The 22,554-nt window shown below is 43.8% G+C and overlaps 1 pseudogene; it reads left to right on the top strand.

The window, feature by feature from the left end:
• The window catches only part of LOC149855864 (uncharacterized), a 57,505-nt pseudogene extending 36,980 nt beyond the window's left edge, over positions 1-20,525 (top strand).
• Positions 20,526-22,554: the final 2,029 nt, after the last annotated feature.

The following is a 22,554-nucleotide window of genomic DNA, read 5'->3' on the forward strand; positions in this document are numbered from 1 at the left end:
CCCTGTAACCTGTCTAGGTCAGATTGTAGCCTATTCCTCCCTTCTAGCGTGCCCACTTCCCCCCACATCTTAGTGTCATCAGCAAATTTGAACAGGGTGCTTTTTACCCTCTCATCCAAGTCACTGATGAAGATGTTGAACAGTGCGGGCCCAAGGACCGAGCCCTGGGGGACCCCACTGCCCACATCCCTCCAGGTCGAAAATAACCTGTCCACCACCACTCTCTGGGTGCGGCCCTCCAGCCAGTTGGCGACACATCTGACTGTGTGGGTGTCAACACCACAGTCCCCCAGTTTCTTAATGAGAACGGGGTGAGAGACAGTGTTGAAGCCTTCCGAAAGTCCAGGAAGACTATGTCCACTGCTACTCCTGCATCTAAGGATTTGGTGACCTGGTCGTAGAAGGCCACCAGGTTGGTCTGACAGGACCTGCCACTAATGAACCCGTGTTGGTTGCCCCTAAGCACAATCTCCCCTGCTGGCCCCTCGCGTACATGTGCCGGATAATTCTCTCAGAAAGCTTACCCAGGATCGAGGTAAGACTAACTGGCCTATAGTTTCCCAGGTCCTCCTTCCTCCCTTTTTTGAAGATGGGAACCACATTGGCCCTCTTCCAGCCCTCTGGCACCACAGCAGAGTACCACGAGTGCTCGTACAGCCGTGCCAGGGGTCCCGCAAGGACCCCAGCTAATTCCCTCAGCACTTGGGGCTGGAGTTTGTCCGGACCAGCTGATTTAAATACATCCAGTCCTTCCAGAAGTTCCCTGACTAGATCCTCGCTAACCCTTGGCCTGGGTGCACCTCCCCTGGGGCCTGAGGGGGGCCGGGTGGGGGGCTGATCTGGTCCCTGCTCAGGAAAATTGAGGCAAAGAAGTTGTTAAATAGATTGGCTTTGTTGTCTGGTGTGGCAACCAGATTTCCTAGCGTGGCCTGCAGGGGCCCCACGTAACCCAGAACCTTCTTTTTCCCCCCATGTATTTAAAAACGGACTTCTTGTTGTCCTTGATCCGGGAGGCTAGGCCCAGTCCCATCTCCGCCTTGGCCTTCCTGACTGTCCCCCTGCATCCCCGAGCAACCGCAGTATAGTCCTCCCTGCCGATGGCCCCTCCCTGCCATTGGGTGTGCGCCTCCCTTTTAGCTAGGAGACATTCCCGGATGGTTTTGGTGAGCCATGGGGGCTTTTGTGCCCTCCTGCTCCCTTCGATCCGTGTTGGGATTACCTCCCTTTGGGCTTGGAGGATCATCTCCTTAAGGAGCGACCACTCTTCTTGGACACCTGGCTCCCCTCCCCCCTGGGACCTCAGTGCTTCCCCGACTATTCTCCTTAGCTCATTGAAGGCTGCCCTCCTGAAATCTAGGGCTGTTGCCTTGCTGCAGGCCTTTGCCACCTCGTGCTGGATGGTGAATCCCAGCAGGCGATGATCACTGTCGCCCAGGTGGTCGAGCACCCTCAGCCCCCCCACCAGGTCGTCACCCGTGGCCAGGGCCAGGTCCAACAAGGTATCTCCCCTGGTGGGGCTGTGCACCTCCTGGGTTAGATGGGGGTCCTGTACTCTGGCTAGGAACCTACATGAACGGTCAGGCCTGGCTGACTGCTCTTCCCAGCAGATGTCTGGAAAGTTCAGGTCCCCCATGATGACTACGTCCTTTGACCTAACTACCTCCGTAAGCTGACTTAAGAATTCCCAGTCTAGCTCTTCCCCTTGGTTGGGAGGTCAGTAGTAGACCCCCACCGTTAAGTCTCTTTCCCCGCCACTGCCTTGTATTCTAACCCAGAGCACTTCAGAGTGCCCTTCCTCTGATTCTTTGCTAACTGACGAGGATGTGTATTCCTCCTTAATGTAGAGCACCATGCCCCAACCTTTCCTCCTTGTCCTGTCCCTCCTGTACAGCCTATAAGCCCTTGATATTCACCACCCAGTCATGCATTGGGCCCCACCACATTTCAGTGAGCCCCACTATGTCAGCTAGCAGGAGGGTAAATTCCTCCTGCTTGTTACCAATACTAGGAGCTTATTAAAATGCTTGCCTCCATCACTTCCTGCAGCAGTGAGTTCCACAGGTTAATCCTCAATTCTCTATTAATTCTGCCTTTTGCTATGGAAAATTCTGTTAGAGATGCATAATTTACAACTCTGCCTGTTGACATTGGTACAAACTTAATTAAATTCTAATATTAGAAATCAGCTTGCGGTGGGACAGAATCAATGCCTTATTGAAACTTTCCTTGAGATCTTTCATTAAGCCATTTTTCTCTGCATTTGCAGACAAAAGGACCATACAATACACTTTGTGTTCCTACAGAATGCTATGCTGTATGCCTTCTTGGAAGGAAATATCACAGAAATAAGTGGGAGGTCTTTTCACTGAGTGCTTGAGAAATCGGTTCCTATGTCTTCATTGTAAGAGAGGGAATACCAGACGGTTGCAGCCCAATGTTCTGTCCTGGCTTATATCCTGCCACCTGAATGGGCAAGTTTTTCAGAAGAAATCCAGATCTGTCATCCACAGCTGCATTTCACCAGCTTTGCAAAACTTTAAGCAGAGAGGTATGTGTGAAGAAAGGAGCAGTTCTCACTGACTCCACACAGCAGATCAGTCATGCCCTGAAGCATGTAGGTTGTTATCCTGCACTTTCAGGTTTTATCTTGCTTCCTTTATTCTGTGCAACTTGCTGCCTTTATGATGACTCCTCCGAGTGATGTCTTTCAAAAGCATTTCAACAGATGAAGTAACTAGTGACTCAGCAGGCCAGCTGGGTGGCTTTTAAGGATTAAATATTCAACTCTGTGCATGTGAAAACCTCTCTCTTACCTTAACATTATCAATAAAATAGCTGATAAAATATGACAGTGATTTTATGCAAACTTGAAATAGGGTCTTGCTGGAAGCACAGGTTCAGAATTTGCCTTTGCAAAGAGATCGCTATAAATATGTTTTTGGATCAAAATTCAGACAGGCAAGGAAAAGAAAATTAGGAAAACAAAACTAATAGAGGTGTTGGCTGGTACATGACAAATAAATATATTTGCTGACTTGCTGACTCTATTACCTTCACCAGAATATCTTGATTTCCATTACATGTTTGCAAAGACAACACATTATGAGACACATTGCATTTGCCCAACATCAGAATCAATAGTCAGGTTTATGAGGGTTGTAACTCCTTTACTATATTAGACCAGCATTTGTTGTACAACTGATGCAATGATCACAACGTGGGTCAAATTATCGGTGTAGCATCAGTCAGCACTCATGAGAGTCCCTGAGTGTCGGAATGGGAGAAAAGTCAATGGATATAAAGATAACAAAGAAAATTAAAACAGCCATGGAGGAAATGTGCTGTTTAAACAACCACAGGTGAAAGTAGTGCCGAGAGTTATTAATGACCTTTTGAACAGAGCAGGCTGGTGACAGGAGGTGAGTGGATGGATTATCTGAAGTATACCTGCCCTCTTCTATTCTCAATACAACAGTGAAAAAACATTAATATGATGGGCAAGGAAACTATTAATTTCCTCACCCCCAAAACCATGTGCATCTACAATCTGTCCTGGTTTAGTTTCATAGCTGAAGTAAACTGAATTTAAAGGTGTTAAGCTAATTTTCCCCAGCTGAGTATTTCACCTCACATCTCTAATGATGCCAGTTTTGCTATTTGTAACGGTGGCTCCATCTGTAAATTTATATCAACACCTGCCAGTACCAAGTGAACGGAGATACCCAAACAGCCTTCAGTTATCAGCCAACCTTTGGTTACTACTGACTGAGCCAGGAACCTACTCAAGGCCCTAAAAAGGAAGAACTTCAAATTCCCTGATCTTGTTTCCTTGCAAATGTAAAAATTCCCCATCTGGGAAGAAAGCCTCCATTTTTGCATAATACATACCAACTGAATGTAGTTTACTGACAACTTCTGAATGCTGTAGTATTGCAATACATTGCCAACTAAAAGAGATATATCTTCAGAGCATCCATTAAAGACAATGGGGAGGAAAGCCAGCAGCTCAAGGGTGGGGGCACACATTCTTTGTAATAGACTGCATGAACAAAGAGAACTGGGAACTGCGTTTGTCATAATACTTGCAAAGTTAACTCTGAATGTTAATATCCCTATTTATCTTCTACATTTCACAAGCTACCAAACTATAACATGTGTTTTATTTAGTCAAACAAGTGCTGTCTTACTAACAGGTTTGCTATTACAGATCACCACTTTTGTGCAAGTACCCTCACACATTATTCCCAGAGAACCTACATTAAACCTCTGCATTCCTGGATTTTTTTGTATTATTTACCTGTATTAAACCCAATACGAACAGGTAATGTTACCAGAAAAGCATCATCAATGGGCACTGTGTTTTACAGTATGTATAATACTCACAGCTGTAATTCTGTCAACACGTATACTTTTACAAGCAAAAATGCACAGAATCAAGGTCAAAGTTTACTAGAGGTGGAAAATTCCCATGAAAGCAGGGAGCATTTCAAGTACCTCTGTGTTTGCCAAGCCATTTTGAGACACTTAGGCCTGCTGAACATATTGGGTTTCCACTGAATTTCCACCAAACCTGGAGGTCCTCTGCCCATCTAAAAAAAAAAAGTTTGAGGAAGCTCAAGTTGGACTCCTAGCAATTAAAGCATCCCGAATCAGTGGCTGCAGTGGAAAATCCGCAAGAATTAATTGACACACACACAAACCTGGACTTGTTTCTCCATTAGCTTGCTCCATATGCAGGTTTTGGCATTAAGGCAGCGCACTTGTAACATATTAATTCAGATTTGGTGACTCTTTGCACTGAGGTGAATAATCGTAATACCGTAGGGAGGTACCTGTATTTTGTAGAACACATAAATTACATAGATCTAAGTGTGTGTGTACCATAATAATAATTATGCACAGTTATATGTATATACTCTATATATGCTAATTATATATTCTATTATGTATACTATCTATATTTATATATTTAAATAATTTCTCTATACACACAGTACTTATCTATACACACGCTATTATATGTAATATCAATATTTATACATTTAAATCAAACAATTTATCTATACCCACAATATATATACTTGTAGATAAAAGAAATCTCACACATTTAAAGATGCATATAAATAATATTCCCAGTAATATTATTCAAAATTTAACTATGCACTGTAAATGTCATGCAAATAATCCACTATTACTATGAGAATCTTTTGTATTGTTAATATATTGGGTCTAATCCTGCTTTTGGTCATGCCAGTAAAAAACCAGCATAAGTCCGCTAAAGCCCACAGAGTTACACAGGTGTAAGTGAAGAGAATAAGAGCAGAATCTGTAAATTGGTATTTTAAGCCTGAAAGCTTAAGTCCTGCTATTGCCTTTTCCCCCACCATTTATAAATACGCACCCCAAGTCATCATGAGCAATTGTTCGGTTGTAAGTCTGGAAAATGCCAGCATAATTCAAAGTGTTATTTCCAAATGAGATGCAGGTCATAAAGGTAATCTCTAGGGCAAGAGAGGGTTTGTTATTTTTTTTTTAAGCTGTCAGAAAAAAAATAGTTCTAGCTTCCTTTCTTGGTGAAGGAAAACATGTTTTGCCTTGTCTTAGATCTGTAAGCAAAATGGGATTGGGGAAAAAAAAATTAAGGTAAAAGGCACAATTACCCCCACGCTTTCCTAACACTTTTACAATTGTAGTGTAACAAGGAAGTAAAATGCTGGTACTGACTGCAAAACATGTTTTCCTTTTGAATGTTCATCAGTGGCAATATTTATAAGAAGTTGAAAAAAAATACTAAAAATATTAAAAGGTCAAAAACAGTATGTCCTCTTTCTGCACACACACACACACAAAAACAACTAGAGTATTTGCAGTGAAAACATGTTTTTTTGCATCTGTTTTTTTTTTTCATTGTTTCTGTTGTGAGCCGTTACTGGAGCCACTTGTGCCTCTCACCTCTGTTTCCACAAGGCTGAATTATTATTAGCCCTACAGTGTATTGTGTCTGACCAGGAAGAAGCAATCCTCAGGTTAATGGGGACATCGCTAGAAGGAAGCGGTTCTTGTTCCACTGAGATCCAAGTGCCAACCACTAACTTTTTTTCTGTAAGGTGCTCAGCTGCAATGTGACGGGCTTGGGATGGATGGAGGTAGAGAAGAACAGACAGTAGCTGGATCATTTTTACATCTTAAGACAGTGATTCTCCAGCAGGGTACCACAGCAGCACACAGGGGGCCTTGAGATCCTTTTAAGGGTGTAGCATAATATTAGCACCCTTAGGTGCACAAATACCTACTCATGATTCACAAGATAAACCCAGAGATTTCAAATGGGAATCCAGAGTGTTCAAAATATTCTGGCATGTTGCGATCTTCCCCCGTTCTTTGCAGCAGACTTTCTGTAGTATTTATGTAATCAAGAAACAAGTGAAAGCTAAGAACTGGCATTTCCAAGAGGTGCCTCGAGTCTAAAAAGGCTGAGAAAAACTGTTTTAAGGGATATTAAGAACCCCTGGTGCTCCTGGGAGTTCAGGGGCTAGGTACGCTAGAGTAAGGATGCATGTCCTATGAAGTACATAGGCAAGCATTGGGAGGGGGAGTTCATATAGCCAGCCCACTCCTCCCACCAAAAGCAATGGCAGCCCTTGAGAGATTACGGTACTGTAATTTGCTCTCACCTTAGGCAAGCGAGTTATTAGATATTCACTCCAGAGCAAAAAAAGGAACAGGGTGGGAATGGTGTCTCAAAGGTATCTCTCTGAGTCACGCTGCCTTCTGGGCAGGAGGTGGTATGACTTATTCATCACCCCCTGCTCAGGATCATGGCAGGCAGGATCTAGCTTCAACCGGAAACAGCACAGAGTTTTTGTTTAACACACGCATTGAATTCTTAGGAACCCACACCTGGCAGCATTCGGTGTAACACAGGGGTTAATAAGTACTACAAGATTTCAAGCAATATGGACCCAAAATGGAACCATTCTCTACCTCACTGTATCCACCTACTAATATGAAACCTCCCATATGCTAAAAAACAGAAGTATCTTGCACCAGTATCTAAACGGTGCCAGACTTGAGATTTCATGGATGACCAGAGAGAACCGTCCACCCTTCCACTATGAGAACATCCTGCTCCCTAGCCCCAGAAATTCAGTCTCTGAGACAAATCATAACTACTGTGCTGGGGGTTCAGAAAGAGGTCACCTGGGAGACAATTGTAATGGAGCAGTATCAAGGAAATGGGAAAGAAAAACTGAGGGGCAATTTCAGATCTCATTGAGGATACCCTAGATTTCTATGGGTAGGAATGAACTGGTCCTGAATGAGTGACTGTAATGGAGTCTACAGTCTATCCCAGGATGACCTTGTCCAGAGCTGGATTTATGGAAAACCTAGGTCCAATTCCGAGGTAAATGTGCAAGGTCATGTAAGCAGACATATGCAAGTATGGATAAAGGAGCCCAAGGGAGATACACCATTTACATCCTGAGTGGGAAGAAGATAGAAGGGCAGGGAGCAGATCAGAAAGTAATAGGTGAAAAGGTGGGGGTACATTGCAGCAATCCTGCTCTACACCACAACGTCCAGCCCTTTACCATGTAAGTGACATCACCGCACATGCCCTTACACCTATACTTACCTTACACTCCCTTACACTTATACCATCTCTGAATCCTCCCCCGTACGGACAACTATGCACCAGGCATTGTCTGTACCAGTCTGTGAATCAGAGGGAGCAAGAACTGGGGTCTCTGGCTCTTTCCAGTTTCACAGCAAGCATAACTGTCCAGAAGCTGAGGGACAGGATATTATTTACACATAAAACTACAGACTTGACAGCAGCAAAATGCAAAATGCCAATGCTATTGGTACCAACAGCAAAACATGTTTTTGATCTATTCTCAGGAACACAAAGGGGAAAAATGTTTGGTTTTCTATAAAGAAATACCAGTTTGATTTTGACGTCACAGTTTCTCTTTAAATAAGATTGGCTCTTGGCATTGAGCTGGCTAAATACACCAGCAGCTTCCAGTAGTTTTAATTAACTTCAGCAGGAGGCTGATTTGTTAAATCAAGGGAAGAATTTGGACCACTGATGTTTAGCAAAGAATTGAGCCTTTTTAGAAGATGCATAGCATCTCACACCATAGTGCTCCAGTCTTGACTGGGATCTCTCAGAGCTCCGAGGTAATGAATAAATATTAAATAATTAGGATCAAATAATGAATGGTAAAAACGCATATCAATAAAATAAGAACCATTAAAAACTATTTTGAAGTTTTAGGTGTCTTTAGTGCCAGCAGCTCCCCCCGCCCTCTGCCCCCTCCCCACTCACCTCCCCGCTGCTGGAGGACTCTAAGGATCGGGCCCCCACCCTTGTGTACATGACATGGGGGTTTAATTAAATTTAGTTCTCCCTACATTGAAACAGTGGAAAACGGTGGGTTTTTGAAAACCCACTATTTCAATTTAGGGAAAACTAAACTGAATTAAACCCCCATTGTTTGTACAAGGTTTTATTCTATGCCCCCTAAATTGAAACAGTGGGTTTTTAATTGAAACCCACCATTTCAACTTTTTCAACACATTACGGTGAGGGGCCCAAACCATTTGTTGTTTTTTTTGTCAGAGCTGGAGCCTGCCTGCAGCCAGGGGGCAAGCTGCCAGTAAGCCAAGTGGCCCCTTAGCTGTGGGGGACCCCAGTCCTTCCCTTCATGACAGCAATACCCCCTATGGCTGCCCAGGCAGGCTGCTAGCAGAGCAGGTGCTGCCCCAGCTCAGAGCTAGCACTTGGCCCAATCCAACTCTTCCCTGACCCCGAGCTAAGGCAGCACCCAGCCTGCTCACAGACCACATGGGTGACTCCGGGGGCTGCTGCTGCCGTGGAAGGAAGCATCATTGATGATCCCGAGGTCATTTGACCCCAGCATTCTTTCCTGCCCATGGCAGGGAGTCAGACTTGATGATCTGCTCAGGTCCCTTCCGACACTACCAACTATGAAACTAAGAAAGTAAGGACCAAGGCCTCCCCACAACTCGGGCTGCTTGGCTCGCTGGCAGCTTGTCCCCGGGCCATGGGAGAGGCAGGCAGGCTCTGCTGGAAAAAAAAAATTGGATCGGGTCCCTCATCACTTCTGCCTTCAGCAGTCTCCTGTGGCTGACAGGACACCTGGGGCCACCTGGGAATGCACTGGCTTGCCCTTGGGGCACTGCAGAAGGTTGGCAGGAGGGCAGCTGGGTTTGCTGGCTGCCAGAGAAGGTGGCGGGGACAGTGCATGGAGAGCTGGAAGCCTGTATGGGCTGCTAGCTGGCCAGGTGCTGCCCCAGCTCAGAGGTACCCGATGCTTCCCTGAGCCCATCCAGGCTTCCAGTGACCCATACACTGTCCCCACCACCTTTTCCAGCCACCAGTACACTCAGCTTGCCCCCCAGCAGTGTGGGAAGGTAGCAAGAGGGTGGCTGGTTTCTGAAGAGCCTGCCTGCCTCTCCCATGGCCGGGGGAAAGCTGACAACTGCATTGTTGCAATTTGCAACATTGCAAACCAAATTACGTCAGATGTAGTTTAGTTTGCAATGATGCAGTCTCATTTAAAACCCCCCAGACTCTTGCATGTATACAGTGTGATGTCATTAAGCCACACAAAGTGATATTTTCATCACGTGTACATGATAATGGCGTCATGAGTACAAGCACCCCATGTGCACTAGTGAGTTCGTTACACTATGCTGTGCTTACACAGTTACTAAAGTGAGATCCATCAGAGTTACTAGTACTGTATGGTTCTGACTATTATAATTACTTGTGCTATATGTGGATAAGTGGATACTCAGGCTAACATTAGGGTATTATTTTCAGCTAATTTCTTCAATTCCCTTTTTCAGGACGCTGGGGCTTCTGGTTTGGAAGTAATCAGTATTTTCAGTTATATTAGAGAGAGTGGGGAATATATTAATTTCTATCTCCACTGTTTTCCTTTGTGAGCTGGTAGTCAATGAAATTTTCCCCCAAATTAGAGCAAGCTGTTTATCAGCAGTTTGGCTAATGGCAGCTATCAGCCTCTCATATGTTATTTGTTTTGGATAAGAGCAGTGCAGACAAGGAACTGCTTTCCTATCACACCTCACTGCTCCGAGAAGAGTCTTAAAAATTGTTCTTTCTTCTCCATCTCCCTTCCTTCCTTCTCAGTTTGTTTTTGGGAAAAGTTGTTTCTGACCCCAAAGAAAACAAACACATTTTGAATGCTCCTAAGCAATGCCCAGTGTTACCTTTCAAAGGGTTTTCAGCTCTTCTTCCTGGTGCTCTGGGAAAAAAAGAATTTGAAACAAAGCTCTTTTCTTCTTTTCCCACTTCATTCCCCAAAGTGTTCATTATGCTGAAATTGCAGCAGTTCTCCAGACTTTGGAGAGTCCTTCACTATGGAATGGAGAAGGACTCTTAGAAAATGTGGAGAGCAGCAAGGACTTAAATCTCCCAGGGCTGACGTGCCTAGAATCCTAATGACTTAAATGAAAAGAGATGTGTAGGGCATCACAAGGAAAATAAAGAACCCACTGTATCTGCTTGTTGCAGCTATCTGGGGAGTGTGGGCTAAATCTATCCCTTATTTAGGCTGATTCCTAACCACTCTCTTTTTTCTGCTGGGACACTAATGAGGTTGGTAGAAGTGAGCAGGAAGGAATAATGGCTAATGAAACTGGGGTGTTGCTTTCATTAATTGCATCACTGCAATAGGGGGAAATGAAGCTATCCTGCACTGGCATTACCCAGGGGATGTCAGTGAAAATATGACCTATGTGCAAGCCCCTTAAGTGCCTTTGGGAAATGCAGCCACCCATTGAACCCAATGACTTTCATGTAAGTCATTGGGTGCTTAGCAGATTTAAAAATTAGCCCATAGAAAGAGCCACACAATCATCCACTCAATGAGGAAGGACAGGAGGCTCAGTCATCTGATAGCTTCACCTGAGATGGAATGGAGAAAGAGGCCACATTGCCCCCTTTATTAGAATCAATTAATTACGCTAATGGGTATATGAGCAGAGGAACAGATAGAGCCCCACAGTTTTGTGAGCACATCAATAACAAGGCGTTAGTTTGTCATATGCCTCCTTGTAAATTGAAACACTTATGCAAATTAAATGGCCTCTAGTAATGTCACTTGATTAAATGGCCTCTCCTTTTTCTGCTTACATGCGATATTGGTGTGGACTATGGAACCTTTGGCTTGAGTTTAGAACAGCAATAAATAACCCAGACCCAGAAGAGGAGGTAATTGTTTTGTGTTTCTTCTGCCCTTCATGTTGAAATCCTTGGCATTGGCTTTCCTCCATCTTTTACTGACTCACCTCTTCTTCACTGGGATAGAAGGAATGGGCTTGGGACTAGGAAGGTGTGTAAGGAAAGACGATTAAGTAGGGAATTTCCTGAGCCAGTCCCCATGAAGTCTGAGTTAAGCACAGGAATTAGGGCAAAGAAAGATTTGAGTCAATTTTGTTTCCCAGTCCATCAACTAGCATGGGTACTGCTGGTACTTGCCTAGCAGGTCAACTATACAGTGATGCACCATATGCCACCACACTGCTCTAAATTCTTCTCTTTAGGAGATTGCAGCATGAACCTGAGCCATCTCAACCTTATCATCCCTCAGACACACCAAAGAAACCAACACAATAGCCTTTCATGTATAGATAACCCTAGACATAGAATCTACTGGGGCTAAATCTGAGCCAGGAGATAGCGTAGACAATGAGCATCATGGGCTAAACCAGTGGAAGCTAACCTTTCTGGTGGGCATGCCACAAATTAAGCCTCATGCCCTCCATCAGTGCCACCCCCTTCCCTTGCCCTATCTGCTGCTGTGCTGCCTGCCCCCTCACAATTTGCCAGAGTGCCTCACTTGGGGCACATGTTGGCCACCCTTAGGCTAGGCAAACATTTGTTAAGGATAGGCTAGTTATGCTAGACCGTATCATCTTGAGATTTCATCCAGCCCTACATTTCTATGATTCTGTGGTTGCTGCAGATGACCCTTGAAGACAATCAGAACATCATGGATCATCTCAACAATAGTTCAGTACTGAAAGGCTGCAGAATTTTTTTGGGGGGAAACACTCACTTTCATGTTCAATACTCAACAAGACAGACTCAATCTGTGCAGAACAAGCTTGTTTCATTCTGTTCATGCTCCAAAGGAGGAGCTTGTGAAGACAGAGTAGTGGTTCCATGCCACAGTTCTCATCTGCCCTGTGTTATTTATGCTGGAAGTCCTGATCAATGCTCATTATTTATCAATGCCCTAAGGCAACCTGAAAAAAAACCTACTGAGCACTGTGCTGAGCACAGTGAGGAGTGAGTCAACATTCTTGGAATGCCTCACGCCCTTCCTCACAAGTGCGCTCACTTAAAGTGCACTGGATTACACAGCAGAGCCGTTCATTAACCCATGGGCAACCAGGAAATCTCATGGACTGGTCACAGCACACACGAACAAAAACAAATTGCTTTGATAAGCATGGGAGACTTGCTCGAGGAGGAATGAGAACCCAGGAGTCATCAGCCAAGAACCCAGGAGTCATTACAGCCAAAGCTCAAAATTAAGCCCAAAAACATTAGTATCTTTGGGGATTCAGAAATAATGAGCTAGCTGTTCCCTTATATATTTTCCTGTTTGGTTTCCTGCTTTGAGGCATGGCAGAACTGGCAGCAAAGGATGGAAATACTATATAAAACTCGGTGCTTGTTATATATCCTTTTGAAACATGATGGAAGTACCCTGACTCAACACAAATGCAACGTAAACAAGCCCTGAGAGTGAACAGTGCCTTGAAATACCTCAGACTGCTTCAGAGGGAATTATCATCCTTTAATTAACTGTCCAAAAAAGTAATGATGCAGCGAAGTGTATATAAAAGATGTTAAGGATTGGCGGAGTATACAGAAAAAGCACATTCCAGCCTTCAGGGACGGACTATGGCTTAAATTGCTACCTCCCACTGTATCCGTTATGGCACCCCAGTGGTTAATAGGAGTCCTCTTTGTCCAGAGGTTGCTGGGGAAACAGTTCCTGTACTTCAGGAAGCAGGGAGAGCAGTTTCCTGTTTTGAAGAAGGTTTAAGGACTGTTTTCCTCCAATCAGACAGCAGATGCCTGAACAGGAAATGGAGATCACAGCTGCCAACACTGCTTTGGGTTGTTAACTGTTGTAATCAATAATGGTAAAGTTTACAACAATCTCAATCAAGCTCCATAAAATAAGTGGGTTACAGAGTTAAGGGGAGGATTGGTATGAAAGGAGGCCTGCACTGAGACTGACTGGCCTGAGACCAAAGCAAATCCAAATACAAAGAGGAAATGGGCGTTCTATTTCCTCCATATAGGTACCTCATACACAGCACGTCACACCCAGTATATGGCCACAATAAAAGTGCTAGAGGAAAGAGCTATTAGGAGTTGTAATAATTGTCTGCAAGTCAAAACAACGTGCTGCAGTAGTAGTCACTTGCCATCAGTGCTGTAGCTCTCTCGTGTGCTTTCCCCTCTAGCAAATGATTCATCATTGCAAAGCGGTGGTGTGCACTGAGAGATGTTATGAGCAGGCTGCTCATCAAATGCAGGAAACAAATCAGAATTTCTCTAAATGTACTTTTTTCTCTTTAAGATCAAGTTCAGGGCTTACTTGGTGACCTCCAAGAGAAGAGTTTGCATCTGAGCCCTACAGAATGGAAAGCTTCTATTGCATCAGCCCATGCAACTCAGTGCCTGAGATTCTGCTTCCACAAAGCTTTTAGTTTCAATGGGGTCATTCCTGATTTACACCAGTTTACCTATAATGTCTGAGACTCAAATTCTCCATTCCTTCAGCTCCTGAAAATTGTTTGAATTCTCTAAAGGGATTTCTTTTTGTTTCTATAACACACAAAGGATGCCAAGATACACAAGGTTTGGGAAGGCTTGCAAGTATGAGAGAGGTGCTAAAAACACCAATGACTTACTATGACAATAAGCAGAGCTGAGGAAAACATAACACTGCTGGTACTTTACTAGCATCTCAATCCACAGGTTCGAGTGCAAGTAATTCTTGAGACTCAGTTAGTAAACAGTGGACCATACATTCAAACAAGACATGCCATGATGTCAATGAGGGATTTGCCTGGGCAGGAAGTTAGTGACATTTCAGCAGATGTGAGTATTTGGCCTTGCGGGAGTTGAGAAGAAACAGATACATCCAGGCCTGCTAGTAACAGCCAGAGCTCAATCATGACTTTGGGTCATGATTGAGGACCTGGGTTCAAATGTGCTGCCCCTGAACCAGGATGAGGGAGATTATACTCAGTCACAACTCTCCTCTTCACCACTCTCTGGGAGACCACCCTTCAGCGAACACTATATGATCCCCTGAGATAGATGTCCTGAGTAGTACATGGGATTTGACCCATTCCCCACCCACCTGCCAGGGTTCAGTGGTTATATAAAATAGCCTTACAAAAACCACACATCTATTCAGGGCATGGGTAGCTAGGTCAGAGGCTCCACACACCTTTACTGTGCTGTGCAAGACACTAAAACAGACCACAATCCTGATTCAAATTCCTTATATTAAAATAAAACCATTGTGGCAATCCAGAGCAATAATACAAAACACAAGAGTAACCTTACTGTAAATTCCTAGGGTTTTTTTTTACCATTAGTGTAAAATATAGCTGTGGAGATATATATATATTAAAATAAGATATCACAAATCCCGAAAGCTTACTGTACAACAGAGAGCTCTACAGTAATATTAAAACAGTATGAAACCATATGAAGGCTCGTTCCTCATGTTCTTCTCATGAAAAGTGCTTGTTAACTTAAGTTGGCAAATGAAAGAGCTGGGTCCTCTTTCCTTTAGCAAAGACAAGTCATGACTGTCGAGGATATGTCTGTTGACTTGGGCATCGGCCTTTTTTTGGGTTCTTCAGCAATTTTAAAAGTTTGCTGATAGATCCAAAAGGGAAAGCAGCTTTCAGAGGACTGATGCATCCATCCTTCCAGCCTCCTCAAACATCACATTTCCTCTAAAATGTATTGACCTCATCCAGATAATAATATATTTTGCATGTGGTAGGCAGCATGCTTTCACTGTTACTCAGGAGTAGCTGGTATACTTGCAATTCTATTGGATTAAGAGACATTTAAAAAAAAAATCCCACAACAAAGCAAAATAACCAACCGCCAAGATGCACTAGAACAAATTCACCATTCACTTCTCTCTCCCTACCCACTCCCTTTACATTTGCCTTCACTTGTCTTTTCTTGCCTTTGTTTAGAATATAAATTCTTCAAGGCCAAGACTGACTTATCTGACTGCTGTTGTCTTGGGTAGGAGAAGAGCAGAAAACCAAAGCAGAGGCAATGAGCAATCTGTCTATAACGAAAAGTATGTTGATTCGCTGAAAAAGAAAGATGAATTTTGCATGCAAGGACACATGGCACTGAACTGGGCTGTGCTGAGGAATTAAAACCCTGTGAAAGCAAGCCCAGCATACCTGATCAACACAGCGCTAATTCAGGTCACTGACTAAGCCTGTGGCCTCCTGCTCCTCAAAGCCAAGATCTCAGCCCGCCACCCTAAATGACTGAATACTGCTTTGTGAATTAGTTTCTCATGAAAGTAAGAAGTCCATCACTGGGGCTTGATTCAGCCTGAACATAATGCCCTGTGAGCTTCAATTCCACTTGCACTCAAAGAGTTCTGGTAATGCACCTCAAATCTGCACACAATGTCCATCTGGCATTGAAACTGCAGGTCATGTTATGCATAAACCTCCAGTGCACCTCAAACCCGAACACAGAGCCTTCCTTGTTAGTGCTGCCTGAACCGGGAGCAAAATTCAGTCCTGATTTAAAGTGTTCCCTGGCATGAAAAAGAGGTTTTTGGGGAGCAGAAATGGAGGAAAAAGTCAGAAGATATTAGGGAAGATGGGAAGATGACACACCAAACACTGCAGTGCAGACAAAATACCAGAAGCATGAGGAAATTGTCATCCTGCAGCCATGAGGTCAGTCTAGAACTGCTTCCAGCATTTTTTCATTAGAGCAAAGATAGCCTGAAGCACAGTAGCCAGCTGCTGTGGCCTCAGGTGTGTTTTTACTGCATCAAGCCCAACATAGTCATCCCAACTTTTAAATGCCCTTTAAAAGATCAAGGCATCCACACACGTGTAGCATATGAAATCAGTCCCAACCCTGAAGAACTTGCAATCTAAGGCAAGGGAAGGAAGTGTTCTCACTGCCGTTCGCCCCTGAACAAAGGGGAGGATGGCTCTCTTCTATGGTTCTTGCACGATGGCAAGGAGGCCAGGGCAGATCTTCACAAAGACCCTTCCTTGGGAACCAAAGAAGTAGATTTACTGTGCCTGCTTATGAACTGTGTTAACATTATACGATGATCTATTTAGTCTTGTCTAGGATAGAAAGAGGAATTGTGCTAAGTTTTACTATCAGTAAGTGCCTCTAAATCTTGATTAGGGATCTTTAAATCAGATAACATAACATATGTAGCAATGTGCAAGGGAGAGAGCAGCATACATAAACATTTTTGAAGACTACCTTTTTAAGAAAGTACTTATTGCTGTATAAATGGAAGAACCATGACCTCTGGGTTATTATTCTTGTGTGAAAAGGATTCTATAAATTGTCTGCATTCATGTCTTACTGTTCTTAGACAAAAAAATTAAATCAGATTTGAGTAAGTTTATACCCTAGGTCACAGATTCATCACAAAAGGTTCATACAGGGTCTAAACCATCATTCACTATCTTTTAACATTGCAGAGCCCTGTAAGGAGACACTACTAACTTCCACCTTCCTGAGTAGCACTTAGCAGTGTATGTTTTACTAATGACAAGAAAAAAGTAAGATCTTAGAAACATAGGTCTATTAAAAGTGTTTTCAACCAGCGATAGAGTGCCCTTTAGTATCGATCAGGAAAAAAAGCATAAATACCACCCAAACTTTTGAAATGTCAATGTTTCTTTTCTTTCTGAAGGTAGTACAGTCAGAAAGTTTTCACAAGACAGAACTGGATCTTAGCATTTGGAGAATGTTAACAGAACATCCATTAATGAGATCCATTAACAGAATTGAAAGAGTAAATTTTTGTTAAATGTTTTGGGCTTCTAGGAATTTAAAGGTCCCAACTGAAGAAAAAAAAAACTTTAGTTGGGACCAGCTCTCAGGTCGAGACACACAGGTGCAAGCCCATTGCACCCCTGAGAGCAGAAGACCCTGGCAGACCCTGACTTTAATCCCCAGTGTGGAGCTGGGAGGTAAGTGGGGCCCACAGTGGGAGGGCACTATTTAGGAGCAGGAGGCAACTGAGAGGAGCCGAGAAGGGTCATGCTCCCCACTCTCCCTGGCTCCTACTTACCCCAGCCCTCTAGGGAGTTACGCGAACAGTGTGAATGCAGGCGTGCTCTGGGCCCCAGCACACGAGTTATCGTGGGAGTTCACGCAGAAGGGCATGCAGGAGGGGCACGAGGCTCTTGGCGATGAGCCTGAAGAGAAGGGTTGGCTTACTGCTACCTGGAGAACAAACAGGAGGAACTGGCCCTTCTCCTAAACAAAAATCAATATGATCTCATAGGAATAACAGAGACCTGCTGGGACTCCATCTATGACTGGACCACAGGTATAAATTGCTATACCTTGTACAGGAGGGATCGTGTTGCTAGAAAGGGCGGGTATGTAGCTCTCTTTTTGAAGGAGCAGTACACTTTTCTGCAAGTGGAGTTTGGCACCCAAGAAGGGCAACTTGAGACTGGGATAGATTATGGGGGGAACATTATGAAGGGGATGTAACAGCAGGAGTCTACTACAGACCCCCTAAGCAAGAGGAAGATCTTGACCACACATTCTCTAGGAAACTGGCAGAGGCTTCATATTCTCGGTGTATGGTTGTCACAGGTCACTTCAACTATCCTGATATAGAAGAAGCACTCAGATACATGACCGATCAGCCTCGGCATTCTCACTTGCATTGACAAACTACCTGTCTCAAGAAGTCTATGGGCCAACAAGAGGTAAGACGCTCCTTGATCTGGTACAGGCAGTCAAAGGGGATGATCTAGTGAGCAACCTGGGAATCGAAGGAAAGCTGGAAGACAGTGATAATGAGTTGTTCACTTTCTCTATCCATCACAAAGCTGGCAAGTCAGTCAGCAATGCAGAAATCCTTGATTTTAGGAAAGCCAACTTTCATAAGCTCAGGAGACTGGTTGCTGAGGCGCTGAGAAACCATGATCTGATAGAAAGGTGAGTCCATGATGCATGGTCGCTGCTTAAGGATGTGATCCTTGCAGCGCAAGGGAAATCCATCCCACCCTGTAGGAGAGGTAGCAAAAGGCCTGGGCAACCCTCGTGGCTAAATAAGAGACTCATGGACCTCCTGTATCTGAAAAGAGAAGCCTATAAGGGATGGAAGTCAGGTAGCATCACCAAGGAGGAGTATTCAGCATTGGTCCGCACCTGTGGGATGCAAACTAGGAAAGCCAAGGCTGAAACCAAACTCAGACTGGCTACAAGAATCAAAGACAACAAAAGGTGCTTCTTTAGATACATGGGCAGTTGGAAGAAAAACAAAGGCAACATTGGACCCTTGCTAAACCAAATGGGGCAGCTGACAACCGACACCCAGGAAAAAGCTAAATGTCCTTAACGATTACTTCACGTCAGTCTTCCACCAGCCCAAGGGGATCACTTTGCCAAACAAGATGCAAGATTGCCAGGGTTTGGGCAAACACCCACCTGTCAGTGGCAAAGAAGTCATGAGGGAATACCTTGAGAGGCTGGACATCCAAAACTCAGCTGGCCAAGACGGAATGCACCCAACAGTGCTAAAGGAACTGGCTGACATCATAGCATGGCCAATGGCAAGGATATATGAGAACTCATGGAGCTCAGGGGAGGTTCCTGAAGACTGGAAGAGGGCCAATGTGGTGCCTATCTTCAAGAAAGGAAGGAAGAAAGATCCAGGGAACTACAGGCTAATCAGTTTGACCTCAATCCCTGGTAAGACATTGGGAAAAAATTCAAAGAAACCAGTAACAACAGGCTAACAGAATGCAACATTCTGAAAGATAGCCAACATGGCTTCATTGAGGGTAAGTCTTGCCTGACCAACCTCATTTCCTTCTATGACCAGGAGATGCATCATCTGGACAAAGAAGAGGTTGATATAATTTATTTGGACTTCAAAAAATCCTTTGACTTGGTCTCCCATGAAGTCCTCATGGTAAAACTGGGGAACTGTGGCCTTGACAACCCTATGGCTGGGGAACTGGCTCTGTGGTTGGACCCAGAGAGTAATATGGAACTGTGTCAATATGGCACAAGGTGACCAGCAGCATCCCTCATGACTCCGTACTTGGACCAGTACTCTTTAATATACTGATAAATGATCTGCATTCAGGTATCAGAAGCAGACTGGCTAAATTCGCTGATGATACCAAATTATGGGGAAGTGTGGTCACACTAGAGGATAGGCTGGTGATTCAGGTCAACCTGGACAGGCTTGCAAGGTGGGCAGATCAAAACCTGATGGCATTCAGCACAGAGAAATGCAAGGTGCTCCTTCACATTGGGGGGAAAAAATCCACATCATACTTACAGGCTCAACAGTGCTACACTCACTAGCAGCACGACCAAATGAGACTTGGGAGTCACGACTGACCACAAAATGAACATGAGCCACCAAAGCAATGCCACAGCTGGCAAAGCCAACAAAACCCAGGAAGTCATCATCCCGCTTTACTCATCCTTGGTGAGACCACAGCTGGAGTACTGCATCCAGCTCTGGGTTCCACACTTTACAAAGGATGTGGAGAAGCTTGAGAGAGTCTAGAGGAGAGCCACACACATGACTAGAGAACAAAAGAACAGGTCTTATGAGAGGGTGAGAGGCATGGGACTCTTTGGCCTGGAGAAGCGAAGGCTCAGGGAGGACTTGGTGGCAGCCTATAAGTACATAAGAGGTGTGCATCAGGAACTGGGAGAGTGTTTGTTCACCAGGGCAGCCCAAAGGAAGACAAGGTCTAATGGTCACAAACTCCAGGAAGACCATTTTAGCCTGGACATAAAAAAAACCCATCTTTACCCTCCAAGTCCCCAGAGCCTAAAATAGGCTCCCCCCAGAAATGGTGCAAGCACCTACTCTGGACACTTAAGAAACACTTGGATGCTCAATTTACTGGGATTATTTGACTCCAGCTGACTTCCTGCAGGGGGCTGGACCCGATGATTGTTGCAAGGCTCCTTCCAGCCCTAATGTCTATGAAATTAATGTCAATGAAACATTCATTCTCAGATGTATAAGACAGCACTTTGGATTAGGCCCTTTCTCTTTCTGGGAATGACCAGGCTGTCCACTCTGAATCTCAGAAAGAGCAACATGAGTGAATTCTTGTTAAATGTTTTGCGTTTCTAGGAAATTAAAAGTATTCAATTAAAAGATATTTCAACCATGCTTAGTCCATTATTTGGCTTGTTTTGAGGTCCAAAGCTTCAGCAATCCCTGAATAATTAAAGCACAGATGGACAATATTTAAAAGCACCTTGACCAGTACTTTGATCAACATTGACTAATACTAACTTTGCAAATTCTCTGCATAAATTAAGCCTTTATATAACCAAAAGCCCCTTTAAAAGAAAAGCCTGAGAGGTTTATGTACCTTGCACTATGCCCCACCTATCAATGGACTCAGACTCTGTCTGCCCAATGACAGATGTCATTCAAAATCAAGAGCTCCTCCCACCAGCACTACCCAGCCTCTAGGTTTTCCAGTTGATGTATTGTTAGCAAGAATGCCTCAGTTTAATTTCAAACAGCTTGAAGATAGATGGTTTCTCAGGCAACCCCGAACCAATCATAGAGAGATTTATAGATGTCAGTTTTTTAAATTGCACCCAAAAGGAAGTAAAAGTTCAGCTCAGTACAGTCCATGGCAAAATCACTGTAATTTTAATCTGGGTACCGTAGTTTTCCTTTTGATCTTGTCTGAGGAGTTGTTTACACCTTAACAATGAAAGGGGTGGTATTGGACATAGCTTCTAATGAAGTAGAAGCAGGAGGATTATGAAATGCTATATAAAATTATTTGTAATCAAGATCTGGTTCCATATAACTCCATCTATAATAGCATTGTCCAGTTTAAACACAACAACTTGGATACATAGTCAGTATAGTAGAATATATGAAGTCTCTGGAACTTTTATCAAAGCAGCAAGCAGAGTGAGACACTATGGTAATGTGACAATGGTTAAAAAGATATGGAGTACTAACATGCTACACAGTCCTTTTTTAACAGGACATTTAAATGTGTTCTCTACTTGCAGACTTTGCCAAAGCAAAGAGGACTATACCCAGCAGGTTTCAGTTTAAACATGTGCTTTAGCATTCTGTTGTATGGAAATCTGCAAGTTTAAAGCTAGTTAAATTTACTAAACTTACAGATTTACTTCGATCATATAACATTTTAAGAAGTCTTTCCCCGTGTTACCACTATCATCTTAGATTATTAACTTGGAACGAATTATACAAATCTCATTTAGCTTTCACTGTTTATACTACTTTATTTATAGGGACCTACCAAATTCATGGCAGAAGTGGGCTGCACTGCTGCTCCTTTAATTTTGCAGGTGCCCCTGTGCACCGCTCCACTGCTGATTGGTGGAGGAGCCACGTTTGCAGCTCATTCCTTATTAGCGGGGAGTTAAAACTTCATTTTTAAGTATGATGCCATTTTTGCCTCCCACTGCTGATTGGCTGAGGGGCCCCAGAGGCCCCGATGCTTGTTGCTGATGAGTGGGGAGGCAAAAACCACACCATGTTTAAAACCATAGCTTTCACTTCCCTGCTCATCAGGAGAAAGTGGTGGGGCCCCTCTGCCAATCAATGGGCATTCAAGGGAACATGAAAGATTAAAAGATCTGCCATGCACCCTACTTCTGCCGTGAATTTCGTAGGTCCCAATGTATTTGTTTGCTTTCTGCAGTTCTCTCATCTTGGACTATGAAGATAGATACCTTTTTCTCACTTCTGTTTTGCACCAGTTTCACCCCAGGGTATTCAGTGGGTGCATTTACACATTCACATTAATGTGCAGTATTTACTGCGCATTTAATTTAGTACTTGCTTAATGAAGTACTCATTAAATGCACAGTAAGTAGAGTTACCGTGCAGTAGTAGTGCCTGTGCATGGGTTTTTAGTGATGCTTACTGTGCAGTAGCCTAATACTACTGTGCAGGAGCATATTAGCATGGTTTTTGCTCAGCACACTACTACACAGTCTTATTAGGCTACTGTGCATTAAGCAGCGTGTGTAGATGCACCCAGTATACTAGGAACTCCTTGTATTGCTTAGATTGCAACTCCTGCAAGGAAACTGTCTCCACTGTCATTTAAATTTCAAAAAGTTTATGTTGGCTTCAAAAGTTTTTTTCAGTATCTCTTGAACATGCCTGCATTTCAGACCCTTTATAAATAATGCTTACTCGGTGTAAAGGTTCTTCTGTTCTCTGA

The sequence above is a fragment of the Crocodylus siamensis genome, chromosome 11 (genome assembly GCF_052110815.1).
Source record: "Crocodylus siamensis isolate JL-2025a chromosome 11, ASM5211081v1, whole genome shotgun sequence".
Classification (NCBI taxonomy): domain Eukaryota; kingdom Metazoa; phylum Chordata; order Crocodylia; family Crocodylidae; genus Crocodylus; species Crocodylus siamensis.